The following is a 16,513-nucleotide window of genomic DNA, read 5'->3' as shown; positions in this document are numbered from 1 at the left end:
AGCCGGACCTGACCAGTATTTTTTTTTTTTTTATTTTATTTTTTTTTTTTTGGTTCTTTATCAACCCTAAAGCCGCAAAAGCTTAAAGTGTCCTTTGACCTGGAATTAACCTTGACTTGATGCCCACTGAATTGGACAATCTGTCTTGGCTTTTTCTACAATTGGCCATGACTTTGACTTTTCCCACAACTATTCCCTGTTTTTAATTCACAAAAAGGTGATTCACAAAAATTCACCAAAAGGTTCACAATTTATGGACAAAAAGGTGATTCACAATAATTCACAAAAAGGTTCCAGGTCAATCCAGTATCCGATTTCTGACAAACTTTTCGTTATCATTTGTATGCGAAGTTCATCAACGAAAACTATAAGCCAAAGTGGACAATCTGTCAGTTGTCGAGCAAAAGAAAAGGTAATAAAAGTAATTTGACCTCAGCTGACAAAAACACCACTAACTTACTGCCTAGTTACTAAGAAAATACGAGAAAATTACACTTAACTACAACTAACCACGAGAGCTTTATATTGAGTGGTCTTCCTATAATTCCTTGTATTGGGATGTATTCCTGGATATATTTTTATGTTGATTCGTTGTTAGTAGATAAACGACAATTTTACAATATATCCCTTCAGTGATAGCTGTGACAAAAATTGTATTGCGGCAAAGTTTAGTTATTTCAAAGAAATGATGGTTTAAGGTATCCGGTACCATAAAGAATCAGCCTATCTCGTCCATTATAAAGTTTTTAGTTCGTGTCGCTAAACTATTTAGAATTGTTTGGGCGGTCTTGCCATAACTTGTACACCTTGTATAACCGATCCGAATAAACGACAGAAAACTTATAGCCGACACCTACTTTCCCTGAAATCTTAGAAAAATCTCGTAACTTCTCTTGTTTTGTGCCGGAGATAGAGATGTTTAGTCTTAGGGAAACTTGTATCATTAGGAATCGTAAATTTAGTTTTTCCGATCAAATGGAGCGTAATTTTCTTTTTAAAATTCAGGAAAAAATTATTTCTAAAAACGTTGTAGTATACCTGCTAAGAATACGCCAAAAATCACATCAAAATAAATTTCTTTTGATCAAATGGACAGCCTTTCGAATATCCGGTGGGGCAACCCGCTTTGATTGAAAACTTTGCCGAGATAATTAGATTTTCTTTTCAATCAAATTTCATAACAAAATTGCAAATTCTCAATAGGTTTCAATGATAAGTAGTCCTCTTGGAGAATTTGTTAATGGACTCTCTACCTTTGACATACTCAGCCGATGTTGAGACTAACAAAATGGTGCTAAAAGTGACGCCGTAGGCACTTTAAAAGGAATACAATCCCTGGATTCCACGAGAGCCCTATCCCTGCTTTTCGTGGGAGCCAGCAGGGCTTGTTACACGATAGGGAATGTTTTCTATGAGATGCAGGTGTTACTCACGTAATAAGAAATTTTTTCTTTGATTGCTTAAAAAACCTACGAGGACCTGGGCTTCCTTACTTTAGGATTTAAAGATTGTTATATAATAGACAGCCTTTAAAAAACCTTCACGGAGCTTCTTTAACCCAGGATTTCATTGAAAGTTCCTTTAAACACCTTCGAGACCCAACCAAATTTAGGTTTCTCTTTAAAAACCTTCATGGCCCCTCCCAAGTATGGCCATAGTACTTGCATCATCCCGAAACATATTCACGCTTTTCCGCCATTTGGTGTTAGCAGATTCTCCGCCATTTTCTATAAGAAGAATAGTTAGAGAGACTATTGGTTCTATGGAACAAAGGCTTGTTGATATCCCGTTATTTCCCGGAAAACAGAAACGTCATCCACTATTAGTGTAACGGAAAATTGAGCATTTGCCCTAGGGAGTATTAAAAAGGCTATTAGAGCATTCTATATACGATTTTGAACTATTTCTAAAATGGAGTTGTAAAGTGGATAATACTCTTTCATTATACTAAAAAAAGCAAACAAGCGTCCTTTTCTGACAATTATATTGAATTACCTGAGCCCTCCTGGTTGTAACCCCAGCATACAAAGTAGAGTTTTACTGATTTTGTGTCTATTACTATACATATTTCTCATATAAGTTTGTATCTTAAAAACAATATAAGCTAAATTCTCCCCCCCCTCAAAAAAAAATTCTAGTTTAGCTACTTTTTGACATCTTGAAAAAGGGGGCAAGGAAAATGAGGCGAATCTCCTGGATAATGTATACCATGAGAAGGTATTTTGAGGCACATACCAAACCTATTTTATCACCCTTTTAATAAATAAGCGCGAAACTCTGTATCCTCAATTGTAGCCTGAATTTCGATTTCTTGGCCTGGAACTGAAGAACTAAAATTTTCAGACGGGTAAATAATGGCAAACTCTTTTCAAAGCTTTTTTTGTTCTCGTTTTTTTCTTCTAAACTTAAATACCTGCACATAAAGTTGGCAATTTAAGCTGAAGTGGATAGAGCTTCTGACGATGATAAAGAAGGGGGGGGTGTTTAAATATTACATCTAAACGAGATCGTATAAAGCATTTGCAAATACATTATACAAAGAATAAAAGCAAAAAAATTATTTTTGTTCTGTGATATTCGCCAATTCGAAATTTTCTGCCTTACTAAAGTAGAGGAAGTTTAAATTCCTCTTAGAGCGTAGGGGTTGCGGAGTAGGGTAGGGTTTCTGACGATGATAAAGAAGGGGGGGCATTAAAATATTACATTTAAACGACATCGTATAAAGCATTTGCCCCTATATTATACCAAGAATAAAAGCAAAAAATTTATTTTGTTCTGTGATATTCGCCAATTCAAATTTTTCTGCCTTACTAAAGTTAAAGAAGTTTAAAATCCTCTTAGAGCGTAGGGGTTGTGCATCATTTGCTATTGTTTTTCTCACATAGTTCCGTATCGTCACGGCATTTTCCCCATGCGTGAGCCCGTTGAGATGGGTGGGGGGCAATGAGGTTGTTTCTGAAGGCTAAGAAAAATAAGATAAATTTTATCCATGTGTCCTGTTTATGAAAGTTAATTTCAATAAATGGTAAAATAAGATGAATTTTTCAAAAAATGGAAAACTTTAAATTTATTTCTTTACAAAGAAAATTTGGAGTAATGTCCACCTCCTCCAAAAAGGCAAATGTCCTCGATGTAACCGCTCTGAAAAGTGGTGTTGCAGGCCCTTTCGTTGTCCACGTTAAAACAGGGAGAATGCTGCCCACTCAAGACCTTCGGTCATTATCTCTGCCGAACCTTTTACGCTCCCCATGCAAGGGCATGATACACCACTAAGTTCCAAACCAATGAAGCTGTCGGGCCTTCTATGCCCGCCTGCCACCGCCCAGGGCGAAGATAATGAGTCATCTACTCCCAAACAGTATGGAGCTGTCAATCTTAATGTAAGTGTAAATTTATTGATATTTCTCGTAAATCTTATTTATTAGCGGTAAAAATCTAATGCTTTTTGGCATGGGGAAAAAAATAAAAAAGGGGGGCTAATGCTATTGCCCCATCCTAAAAATAATGCTCGAGAGGTTTCTCGCTTAAAACTAAATTTTTCCGGGGACTATTAAGAATATTGATACCATCTTCCTTCTTTAAAAATTAACGCAGTCCTTTTAGTTTACTATAGGAACCTTTTCGATAGTCTTGAGAATCACCATAGGCCCAAAAGGAAATGTAATTTTCACCATACATTTAGCTATTAGAAGTGTTTTGAAAATGAGATGTTTTTTTAACATCATGTATTCTACTGTTGAAAAGTGTTCTCAGAAGGGGTACTTGAGCGGCGTTGCATAGTAGGTTCTTTTCAAGAAAGCCCAAGTATAATAAAAATATTTTAGTAGCGTTTTACTGTTGCCTCTAAGAAGAGGAATATTAGGAGTCCTTCAATCCCAAGAGAGAAAGAACTAAAAACAATACATTTCTTTGGGGTTAATAAAAGAGAAAAAACTAAGATCTTCATTCTTCTAAAAATAATCCATTCTAACGTAGAAAAATTTTCGGAGAAGGGATTTGAGGATCCTAAGATTAGTTTTCCTTTTTAGCATAATAACAAGCTCCTTTCACAGCTTAAAATCATGAATGCATGAAGAGCGTAAAATCATTAAGTGTTTAAGACTCTTTAGAACACTATAATATCTGAAACGTAAAGACAGAAAACTCAACCCAAATTTATTCTGGTAATTTCTGGCTATTAAATTTATATTTTGTAGTGTGGGGGCTATGGACCCAAAATATCTCTTTGCGAGTCCATGTATGATCATTCCATTCTTAACTGGTAGTATGGCCTCAATACATCCAAAGGGATCCCTTTGGAAGGGGTATTTCTGATCATTACACCATTAGTTGGTAGTGTGGTCTGAATACATCTGAAGGGTCGCTCCTAACAATTCTATTCTCTTTTCAGCCCAATATAAATTCTTTCACAGGAGCTAATAAGCTCCTATTATTTTCTAGGTTCACATATTACCATTAGCACCTACATCAGGGACCTATATTAGACTCCTATCCTGTCGAAGCCACCCTAATTCCGAGACAATTCATATGCACCCCCTAAGAATATTGAACGAGAGGGGGATTATAGTTTGGCGACTATTAATATACCTTCGCCCAGCTTTGAATTAGATACGTTTGTTCGGGATCTTGGCCTCGATATGGACTATGAATGGGCTGATCTGCTACCAGTAAACGAGATTGAGAAAGTACCTGCTCCGCACAGTGATATGGGAGAACCCGAACAAAGTGGTGCCGGCTCGCCCCCTGTATTGCCTGAATTTTATCTTACCGATACTGCTTTGTGCAATATTTATATTTTTAGAGCTAAGTTTGGAGGTTCTTTCCACACTCTTACAAGAGGAAAGATCCATATGGATCCGATGAACCTACTACATTCCTATGTCAGCAAGATTTAGGCACTTCTCAAAAACACATTCGGGAGGCGGGATGTAGAGACAGCGTGAAGAGACGGAGTTTGTAAAGCCGATTTTAATTTTTTAAAGGGGCAATATTTTGTAGCCCTTAAGGGGATAGATATATTTGAGAGGGCAAATAAGAATTCAAAGATTGGGATTTCAGTGTAACAGTACAATACAGAGTATGGAGAGGGTAAACTGTAAGATAAAAAATGAGTGATATATTGAGTAAGGGCTCTGTACATTGAATCGATGAAACAAGAGATATAGATTCTTTATGAGCCTGCCAGTGAACTTGATGAATTTGACATTTTTTCCAACCACCCACATTAGTAGGGTTTTACGGGAGGGTAAAAAGCTTGATTGAGTATGCAACTATTGTTCGATGTGTCTGTCTGGATTTCGTACCAAATTAGAATTAAATCATCACTAGATGCAAGCGTCATGGATACCAGTCCTTGGAGACGGTTTTATGTGACAATGCCATCTTGCGGCTTAAGAATTCCCGAAGTTCGCTCCTGCAGAGTGACAAGGTGAAATTAAACATCGAGACCAAACTCACTGATGTATGTGATCCGCACTCAAATCGTGCTAAAGAACATGAAGCTATTGTGGTATACTATGCCCACGGGAAAAGAGATTCGAGTAATATCATGCAATTGGTAGAGGTAATTGAGACATTGGGTGGGGAAGATTGTATAGGTGCAGTTATAGTTGCACTTACTAAAAGGTCAATAAATCAATTTCACGGCTGCACAATACGAATTATCCAATGACTCTATCACCAGAAGATGAGTGCCAATTAAAATAAAGATGTGTGTTGGGCCTGTAAGAAAAATATTTTTGAGGGCCCTTGGGATGTCGCAGTCCTTAACCATGATCACTGAAGTAATCCCATTTTATAGGGAGTGAGTTACTCTCGAGGGTCACGCATAAATCTAAGTATCGTATAAAACATTACTTTCTATGAGTTTACATGCATATTTCCAATTATGATTTGAAATTCATATCACCAGCGTTGACACGTTTGCAGAAAGGTGAAGTTGTAGATGGCGCATGGGTGGATGGGTCTTTTCTCTTAATATGGTACCCAAATCATGTGAGAAGTTGCTGCTCATAAAATTCAAATGGAAAACACATGAAAATGATTTTACGTTCTTGAATAAAATCCGTTTTTTTGGATTCCTATAGTTTTATCACCAAATCCCTTAGTCAACTCATTCAAGTTGAAAAATGGCGATTTTAATAGTTTCCCTCCTTAAACAGCACCTTCCAGATGATGAAATACAAAATCTATTAACCTGTAAGGACATATACCCATATGAGTACTACGACTCCATATCGAAGCACCGCGAAGAAAAATAATCGCCCATCGAATATTTTTATGATTCACTTCCCGATCTTCAACGTACCACTTCCGACCATAAACTTGCTAAGAAAGTTTGGGCCAAGGGAGGGTGTAAAAATGTGAGGATTATTTTCAAATGAACCTGGTAAGTATCGTATTAACGTTGTTGGATCTTGTTCGTAAAAACACGGATAAAATTTACCAGAAATTTAGGCTGGATTCGGGGATTATTTTCAACTCGTCATCTGGTGATTGATTTAATTCTTAAATCAGTGATGAAAAAATAGGTTTGATCGCCGTCGTGAATCAGTAGTTGTTTGTAGAGAGTTTCTTGCGGGGGGAGTGTTTGTCACGGCGATTGTATCCTGGAAACTGATCCGACTAGATACCGCACTTGTGAAAAGTCGAATGTGGTTTTCCTGGATATGAATTCTCTTTATCCTTCGGCAATGTGCCAATACTCTTTGTCATGTGGGAATTACAAATGCTTGACAATCCCCAACATTTAAATGAATGAGGAGAATGGACTAAAAGAATGGTTTTTTGAAATTGATGGTGATATACCACCTGAACTTCATGACTCGGCAATGGATTTTTTTCGTGCAAAACCAGGTGTATAATAAATTTTGATTCTGACCACTCATCAAATCAATGAAATTTACTCCCTTTTTAATCGAATTTGCACTATTTTAAACAAAATTCTAGTATTTTTCAATTTTTCACCCCCTACATTCAAAATGAAAACAAGTCGTTGAAAATCAAAGTTGGTCTCATTTTGTATTTTTTCGCAACCTGAACACGGTTTCTAGACCCCACCTAGATCACCCAATCAAATTATCCCTTTTTCAACTGAATTCAAGCCATTTTAAATTAAAATTTTTGACATTTTCACAATTTCACGTCAATAGCCTTAAGATCGAAATAGGTGTCGTGAAATTAGAATTTGATTAATTTGTTAAATAAGAGTTAAATTATATTCTATTTTTCTATACTACTGAGAAAAGTAATAATTTAATATGTTTTAATATTTAGTGGTTAGTTAAATATTAATATCGAAATAATTTATATTATCTTTGTTTTTTTCTTTCAAATACCTTCAAGTCTTACCTTCATCTATTTTTTTCTATTTCTTTTGAAGATCAGCTGCTTTAGGGTCAAAACGCTTAGGTGCAAATAGGTCGAGCATTTCCTCTTTGAAATCAATAGTAATAACGAGATTATTTCTATTTTTAGTTGTAACACATTTTATTCCTCTAATCTTGTATTCCTTTCCAATTTCTAATCTTCTTCCCTAATAGTTCGATTATATTTATTTTCTATTTTCATTTCGCTTTTTATTAAATTATTAAATTTTTTTCTTATAATTACCTCCGGCTTTCTTCAGAAGGATCCTTCATTCCATGAAAGAATTCTGGGAGGAAATCTGAACACGCGTCAAAAGCCTGTCAAATAGAACACAAAAAGACTGCATAAGACTCCTTACAGACGAGCATGGCTGAGCTGGAAAAGCGATTGACTGATCATCGGTTTCGATCCAACAGTTCGACTCTCACTGTTACCTTGTATAGCAGTTGATGATTGTCAATAAGATAGGGCCACTAGTCTAGATCAAGGAGTAAGAAGCGGAGGAGCTTCCCTCCATACAACAACCCTGAGGGGTCTACCGTGGAATCAAACTGATGTGAGATCACCAACACAAAAAAATAATGGATAGCAGTCTGGGGGAGGGGTTTTAAAAAAAATTCAAAGATTTTAATTTTATTCAATTTTTAGTTTATGTATATTCCATTAACTTACATTTTGAAAAATGTAAACAATATATTGAAATAAATAAATAAAGGGGTAACAGCCAGGGAGAGGGTTTTTGCAAAAATTAGAAAAAAAAATTATTTTATGGATATTCTATTAGTTTACCTACTGAAAAAATTTAAGATGAATCAAGTAACTTAAAGTATTATCTGAATCTAATAGTTTTAAAGTATTATTTGAATGAATATTTGGATCATTTTTTTTTACCATACCTATATTTCATCTGTTTTATTTTTTTATTCTATTATAGATAAATTGTTTATACTATTTCCTTTATCTAGGCTTTGGGTTTTTACCAATAAAACTAATTCGGAAATTAATAAGAAAATAATAAACAAATAACATTTATATTTTAACCGTTCTTTTGCAGTACATTGTTTCTCTTTTTTGAATACAGACTGAATCTTCGAGAAGCGTGCGAGAAATTGTTGTGTCATTTTTTTCTGTTGTTCAGAGTAGCAATCTACATACGCCATATTTGTTGAAACTGTGAAAAGAAACAATATGACTATTGCAATGATAGGATGAAGCGAATAGAAAACTACCATAAATAGAGCGATTAAGGAAACAAGCAATATTAACGGAAAATTAAGAAGGGTTTTTTATTCATGTGTTAAACTTTACAGACTTGACGCAATATTTATAGCCATTTAATTACACTTGTTTCGTATATTTTTAACAAGAAAAAACTGTATAGTTTTGCGTAATTCTTTTTGTCGTTTAATTATTTCTTCATTAATCAACTCACCTGACTTATACATTGCAAGCAATTTAAAAAAGAATGAATAAGCAGTTTTATACTCAACCTTTCTTTCTGGTATTTTTAGATATTTTTCAAGCAATTCAATTAGAACTGCCCCAAGACATAAAGAAAGAAGCAGGCAGTAACATAGCAAAAGCAGATTAACCTGAAGCTCTAAACATAAATTTGGATACTACGAAAGCATTAATAACATTTCTATAATATTTAAAACTTCTACATAAACAAATAATCTCTGTTCTATTTGTTCTTCCATTTATATCTGAAAATAAACTTAAATAAAAATTTGTGGACCCATTCCCTTAAATTTTCTTTTTATTTAATCAACTCACAAATGACCACAATTAAAATTAAATAGAGTGATAGGTGATCTGCTTATTTGAAGTCTTTAAATAGTTGACGATTTCATTTCCAAGTTGGATTCCAAAAGGATCATAAAATTCTACAAATGAGCACTTGGGATCAGGATTCTTGTACATCACGTTCCTTTGGAATAGATGCTAACCAAAGATTCATACAGCCATTGAGTTTGATCAGAAGCCATATCTGAGTTTGATCATAACCCATATTTTGTTACAATGTAGGTAGGCTCTAATAGCCGGGGGAGGTGCCAGTTGAAGCTTATTATGGGAATACCGATTCATTATTGTTAAAAGTTAAAACTGATAATTTATTAGACGATTTGGAAAATGATACACAATTCAGCTCTCGAATGGGCCACATCAACAGGAACGAGTCCATTGACCTGGAGCTAGTGAAGCGCCAGGCCCCACATAAGCTATTATTTTTAAAATCCGAGGCGAGGAGTGACTTAATATCCAAAGGTGTGCTTGCAGGTCCGAAGGTTAACTATTTGCAGACATCAATTAGGATATCAAATCTCGTACGGCTTCTTCTTCCAGCTCCTTAATAAGGGTTTAGGTTTCTTATCTCCCTTAGATTGGAGGTGATTAGAAATTATATTTAAAAAAAATACATTTTCGACTGAAACTAAGGAGAAACATTAAAACCTAAAATGAACAGAAGTTATCCCGTAAAAATAAAAAAAAGTTGTTTCTAAATTAAATTTTAATTAAAAACGAGCAAAGATCAATCCATAAAAAGACAATCTTTTCCAAGGAAAGTAAAGAGTGAAGTTGAAACTTAAACGAACTAAAATTATTGCTTCCCACTCTATCTAACATATATCAATAAAACTAGTGCAAACAAATCAACTGGTGATATTCCCTATGTCTTAGGATTACAGAAAACAAGTGTTTACTGAAAAGACAAAGCAATGTAGAAGTTTTGGTACGGAAAATGTGAACCATTTATGAGTATAAAAGTAGAGCATTTTTAGATTGTTACTTTATTTTTTTTACTTAATTTGGCACCACTTCTGCACGTTGAGCTCGGTTCAATGATTGACTATCGTTCTGGATCTGAAAAGGACATTTCATGATTTTTTTTTTTTTTTTTTTTGACAAGTTCGAAGTGAAGAAATCTTATTGGCATTAAGACTAAAGACTCGCTTTAAAATTTGTACCACAACTTGAGATTCTCCGTTTTTAGAGAGAAATAACTGGATTTCCAGTGTTCATATTACGGTTGATATGTTCTTCACTTCGAGTAATACTAAGTGAAACCAAGATATTACCTGACAAAGCAATCTTTTATTTTGTATGCTGTTTAATTAATTTAAATGTATTATTTGTATGCCTAAATTTTTAAGATAATTTTAATTGTATACTGAAAGTTACTGATATCACAGCTCCTGTAAGACTATGAAAGGCGTTATAGATTAGTTTGTTGTTGTGAGGTTACGTATTTACTATTGTCTCTTAATTCAATTTTCTTATTTTTTATACTTGGCTTTTGTGTTTTCAGTAAAGCGTTAGTTGTCTGTAATCCTGCAAACATAGGGAAATACCGACATTTGATTTATTTGCACTAGTTTTATTGATATATGTTAGATAGACTGGGAAGTAATAATTTTTGTTCTTCTTAAGTTTCAACTTCGCTCTTTACTTCCCTCGGAGAAACTTTGTTTTTTTTTTAAATTAATCCTCTTAAAAGGGCAGTATTTGGCACTTTTGGCGTTATTGAGTCATGATACCCCCTGTATTTATTTTTCTGGACTGGATCGACTGGCGCAGCCTGGAAGCATCTCAAAAATATTTACATAATATAAATATTATTAAAACTACATGTTAAAATTACATGGATCATGGATACAAAAAAAGAAAGAAAATGCTTCGAGCACAACATTTAAAATAACTTTCAACACTCTTTTCTTGTCCCACCTATCGTCCACCCTCCAAAAATCTCTCTCCGCGCTGCTTTGCTACACACGCTTACCTCCCCCCATTTATCCCAATCCCAAAAGTTAATAACGTCCCGAGGGAATAGCAACTTTGGGTTTACCCCCTTTGGGCTATTTTAGAACCGTGTAGGGGATATTATTGACCTAGCAAATTCAATTCAAAAGAACCCTCTTCCAGCATTATATGAACAGCCATTCCACTAACGAAATCCTTCATTTAAGCAGGATTATATTTGATCGATTATATATTCAAAAAGTCACATCATACTTAGCTTTCTTCCAAACTCTATCACTTAGCCATTGGGCCTAGTATATGCAATTTACATAAATTATTCATTTGTAATAAGAAAGGGAAGGTCCTCGAGACGCTAAACATGTGTGGAAAAAAATGTTGGTGCCAACCAAATTCTAACAAAGTAAAACATTCCTCTCCCCCCCCGCGTTTAATGCATTTCGCTGATATTTGTTTTTCCTTTCCGAATGGGCCCATCTTTTTTGTGCACATACTTGGTGATGCAGATAACCAACAACCATAAAACATATGTAAAATTTCTTATAAACTTAACTTACAGGATGTCATTCTTAACGACAGAACGGGCATAGCACAGGAAAATGGCGCTGTTACACCTGGCTTAAGACACACATTTATTTCTGAAGGAGAGGGGATACATTTCCAAAAGTTGTTAGAGGGAGTGGTTTCAAGAGAATTTTCTTTTCCAGAAAAGGTGTTATATTTTTCTTTTTGCATCCCATTTTTATATAACTCCAATTTATTCTGTCATCTTTCCATTTTTCCGTGATATGGAACCGTCTATTTTGCTTTTAGCACTTCCTGCTATCAAATGATTGGGTTCATGTGAGTATTCCCATTGACCCGTGGTTCCCAGCGTGGGGTACACGATCCACCGGTGAGGTGTGGAAAATTTTAGTGGGTCATGGGCAGGACAAGCACCCTTTCACCCTTTTACACTACTTTAGAGCCTTAATTTAACTTACAAAAAAATATTTTACATGTGAATGACGCACATTCATATGCAATTAATGAACAAAAGAGGCACATGCTAGTATCGCATTAACGTTATGCATTGTATAAAAGACGTTTTATACCGACAAAATATTTCATTTGTATAAAATATTCCACGACGAAGAACTGAAAAAAAAATCAGGTTAATGGCCTTTCAAGCTCCCTCCAGGTGAATACATGTGAAATTCTGAACAACAAAATTTAAATTTCACTAGGGGGGTCAGGATTTTAGAAATACCTAGGTGGGGTATTGTCCAAAATCAGTTAAGAACCACTGCCCTAGACGGAGCTTCTGATATAATCTTTGTATGCATTAGTATAAAGCAGCGTTTTCCAACGTGTAGGTCAAAAACTGGCACCAGGTCCTAGAAAATTTACGGGTTATGAAAGAAAATCGCAGAAACACTTCTTTTTAAATTATTTAGAACAGATACTACTATGTATTCTTAATCTATAGCTCTATGGCCCACGCATTGAACTGCTAACGTCTTATGTGTTCGGGTTCTCCCAGGCTGTCCCTTTCCATTTATTTCCATTAACAGCATTTATGTTAATCGTCGCATGATTTTTTATATGGGAGTGAAACAAAGGAAAAAGTAAAATTTATTCAATTTATTAAAGTTTTAAACGAGTAAACTTTTTTGTTTTCAATTGCTCGTAATGTTGTTATATATTCTTTAGAAATTTTCGTGCACAAAATAAGCGAAGTTATGACTAGATTTTTATTTTTTACAAAATTGTATATTTTGTTTTCGTAAAATTAGCCAAAATTTGTTTTAAAACTTCTTATTGGGCTGCATCAAAATAGTTTTAGAAATGCAGGTATAGAAGAAATCATTTTCATTTTTTTTGTCTGAGAATAAATCCTATTTCCTGTCGAACAATAGAAGCCTGAATATTCATCAACAAATGAGAATAGGATACATGCCTATTAAGGTGTAGCTTTTATTGAATTCCCTCACCACAACTTGGCTTTGACCACCCATTGTACTATTCCTACATCAATTAAGTTGTCATCAATGACAATAACCAAGACTTGATTGGAGTGGTTTTTGGGCCTAAGTGTCATTGATGCCAACAAAGAGAAACAGTTTCTTGAAAAATTCCTTTGGGTTTACAAATTTTCAAATTAGTTTTTATGGTAAACTTGGCACAAACTATCAGTCGAGCTCATTGTGGGAGTTTTAACTAAGGATTAAGGGTAGCTTACTCATTCGAAAACATAGTCAAACAGTCTATGGTAACGAACTGCAAGTAATGAGCGCCTCGACCCAATAGTAGCCGGAACTCTAAACAACGTAATGACTGATAAATAAAAAGAATTGGATTTTTATGGGGATTCCAAATATATGAAATTTTGTTAAGTTCATTGTAGGCCACCAAAAGCTACGGGTGTGAGGAAATTTGTGTGGTTTCTTACAAAGGGGGAAACAACCCCAAACAATCAAGTGATTTCAATGACAATCACACCATGAGATTCAAACCCTACAGTAGAAGTAAAGTTTTCTAGAGGCCATGCCTCGTTTCATGGCCCTTTTTCTTCAAAGACATCTGATAAAAATTTTGAGATAACCATTTGGTTCAGCATAGTTAAAAGACCAATAACTAACCCTCAGTGATGACGTAGCCCCCCCTATAGTCACTGGGGAACGGGTTGTAAGTTACGCAATTGGACTATTGTTAACATATTGTATTTGTTATTGGGAAATATGCTGACATTTTGAGGGGAATTTTCCAGGGGGAATTTTCTCTGGAGGGGAAAGTTTCCCAGGGAAATTTTCCAGAGGAAATTTGTATAGGGGAGGGGACATTTTCAGGCATGATTTGAAAAACAACCATAAGCTTGATTTTAAACAAAAACAAGTTTTTCAACTGAAAGTAAGAAGCAACATTAAAACTTGAAATGAATAGAAATTGTTCCACAGATGATGGGGGCAGCCCCTTCCTTATCCCTCGTTCCTTGCTGTAAAGCTTGCCTTTTTGTCATAATTCTTCAAGAATATATGCCCAAACACGAGTTCAAATTTGAAGGAGAACTATTCTTAAAGAATTTTAAGATTTTAAGGCCAGATTATAGCCTAGTGCTTAAAGTGTAAAATATGAGATCTCTGAAAAAGTAATGTTTTTACGCAGGAGGGGGTGGGGTTCAGGCTTGGTTTAGCCAAAATTTAAATTTGCTGGTAGTGATGCGATGCTATTTCTAAGCTTGAACTGACTCAGTGCTTCTGATCCATTTCACCATTTATACTTCAACAAAGAAAATATTTAGTTCAATAAAATTTTAATTCTGCACAGAAAAAGAAGATGTTTTGTCCTTTAGAGGGCGGTATATAAAACGTTTAAACATCAGTCACATTTTAATATTATATTTTTCTAAACTGCGCTACCACAAATGGGTGCAAGTGAATTCTGTTTGGATTCCGTGCCAAAGTAGAATGTACATGTCTGCACACATTCCTCTGTGGTTACCTGGAATCTTAGACCCTCCACCTACTCTTCCATCCGGGTAAACAGATTATGCACGTACAGTAAAACCATGTGAATTAAGACTATTATTGTTATATTGCATAGAGATACTTTTTCACTTTTGCCCTGAACGAGGGGCTAAAAAATTTTTTCTCATGACGGGCTCAAAATATCAAAAATCCTGTCTTCATATAATTTGTGCTTCTTTTGGTCATCTGTTGTATGAATATTGGTTGACAGTTAAGCCTCCTCTAAATCTCATATCTGATAATACTGTTTAATTTTCCCGGTACTTATCAGTTATATTAACATATGTTAACATAAATACACGAGGGCCAGAACCAAGGTATGAAAAGCTAGTTTTGGTGTTACTTGGTTGTTTTACATTTGTTTTTTCAGAGGCATATATTTTGGGTGTGATACCTAGCACGGGGATACCATAGGGAATTTATGGTAGGCACGTCACTTGCCTGGGTAGGGAGTTTAAAGTGCCAAAACCCTATAGGCAAGTGTGTATTCTTCTGATGAGCCCTTGTGTTGGGTTGTTCTCTCCGAATTATTTGTCTTTTTTTTCTCTTTTTTTTTAAATATTTGGTAAATGACGACTTATACTCACTTACGACAGGAATGCCTGTCCATGGATTATTCTTTATGGTTGATTGTGCATGGCGATGCTGTTTGACCTATGTAATTGTATGGATGAGTAGGTTAAGGCCTCATTCAAGTACTGATCTATATTAATTACTAATGTAGGAAAACAGTCTTCCTTTTCTCCTTCTGATTCTTTTTTTTACGTGTTTGTGCGGTTGCATTGGTGATTTCTTTTTTCATTATAATAGACACTATAAAATTTTGACACAAGAAACTGGTCAAGTAACTTCTTTATAGTATCGATCGTTTGGATTGCAAAGATCAGATGGGATAATAACCGGTTATTTTGCTTCGAAGTGATAGAAAATAGTGTCTCACCATGGATGTTCAAGTCAAGATTTGGGATTTGCCAGGGACCAAAGAACAGGCAATTATATTTCTCCAGGATAAGGGGTTGTTGCCCAAAACAAAAAACTGCACAGCATGACTTTGTGGTGGTAAAGCATAGCATATATTAAATACAGCAATGGTTAGTTCTAAACTATTATATATTCATCATATTTTGTTTCATTTCATTAGCATTATTGAAACTTCACTTCCCGAGTGTCTATTATATAACCGATAAGTACGATTTTCCTACTATTTTGATGAATTTATCTCCCTCCCTCAGAAAGTTTTTCCGAGCATTTACTCGACTTTTCTGTATGCAATAAAATTTATATTGTTCTGGTATTACTTAAGTTTAGCCAGATGCTCTCAAGTAGACGTAAATGCCGACTCAAATGCTCCGGAAGCTCTGCTCAAGGTTTTTCTTTTTTTTTAATCCTTCAAGGCATTGAAGTGTAAATTTAGATAAAAAGTAGACACAGCTCAGTGACCGGTTCTCTGCGAGACGGACTGACGGAGCTCAGAAGATTAATCTCCTTATTTACATAGATGCATAACCTTTCCAGTTCATAAGTGCTGTAGCGAAAAACCAAATTTTAGCCTTGACAGGTCAGTTCAAAGAGATTTAGTAGGAGCAATGTTTAAAATTCCAACCAATAGCCACAGCAGAAGGTAAATAAATACCTACACACATGATGTGTCTACGCTGTGCTCAGGTGTGTACATCTCCTCTATAAAGATGGATTGAAAGTATTCATTGAAAGAATATAAATTGTGGCCTAAATATATTGTACTGACTTTATACACCTCCCCCTCTCAAGACTCGATCTAGGGGGCAAGTCCCCCGGCGGCGGCAAAACAAGCTTCAATTGTAAAATTTTTGGGCAAAAATTGCAATATTTCCAGTGTTGATGGTATGGCAGTGGGTGGC

Source organism: Artemia franciscana, chromosome 15, assembly GCF_032884065.1.
Source record: "Artemia franciscana chromosome 15, ASM3288406v1, whole genome shotgun sequence".
Taxonomy (NCBI): Eukaryota; Metazoa; Arthropoda; class Branchiopoda; order Anostraca; family Artemiidae; genus Artemia; species Artemia franciscana.
The sequence above is the reverse complement of the archived record's forward strand: the minus strand, read 5'-3'. Positions refer to the sequence as shown.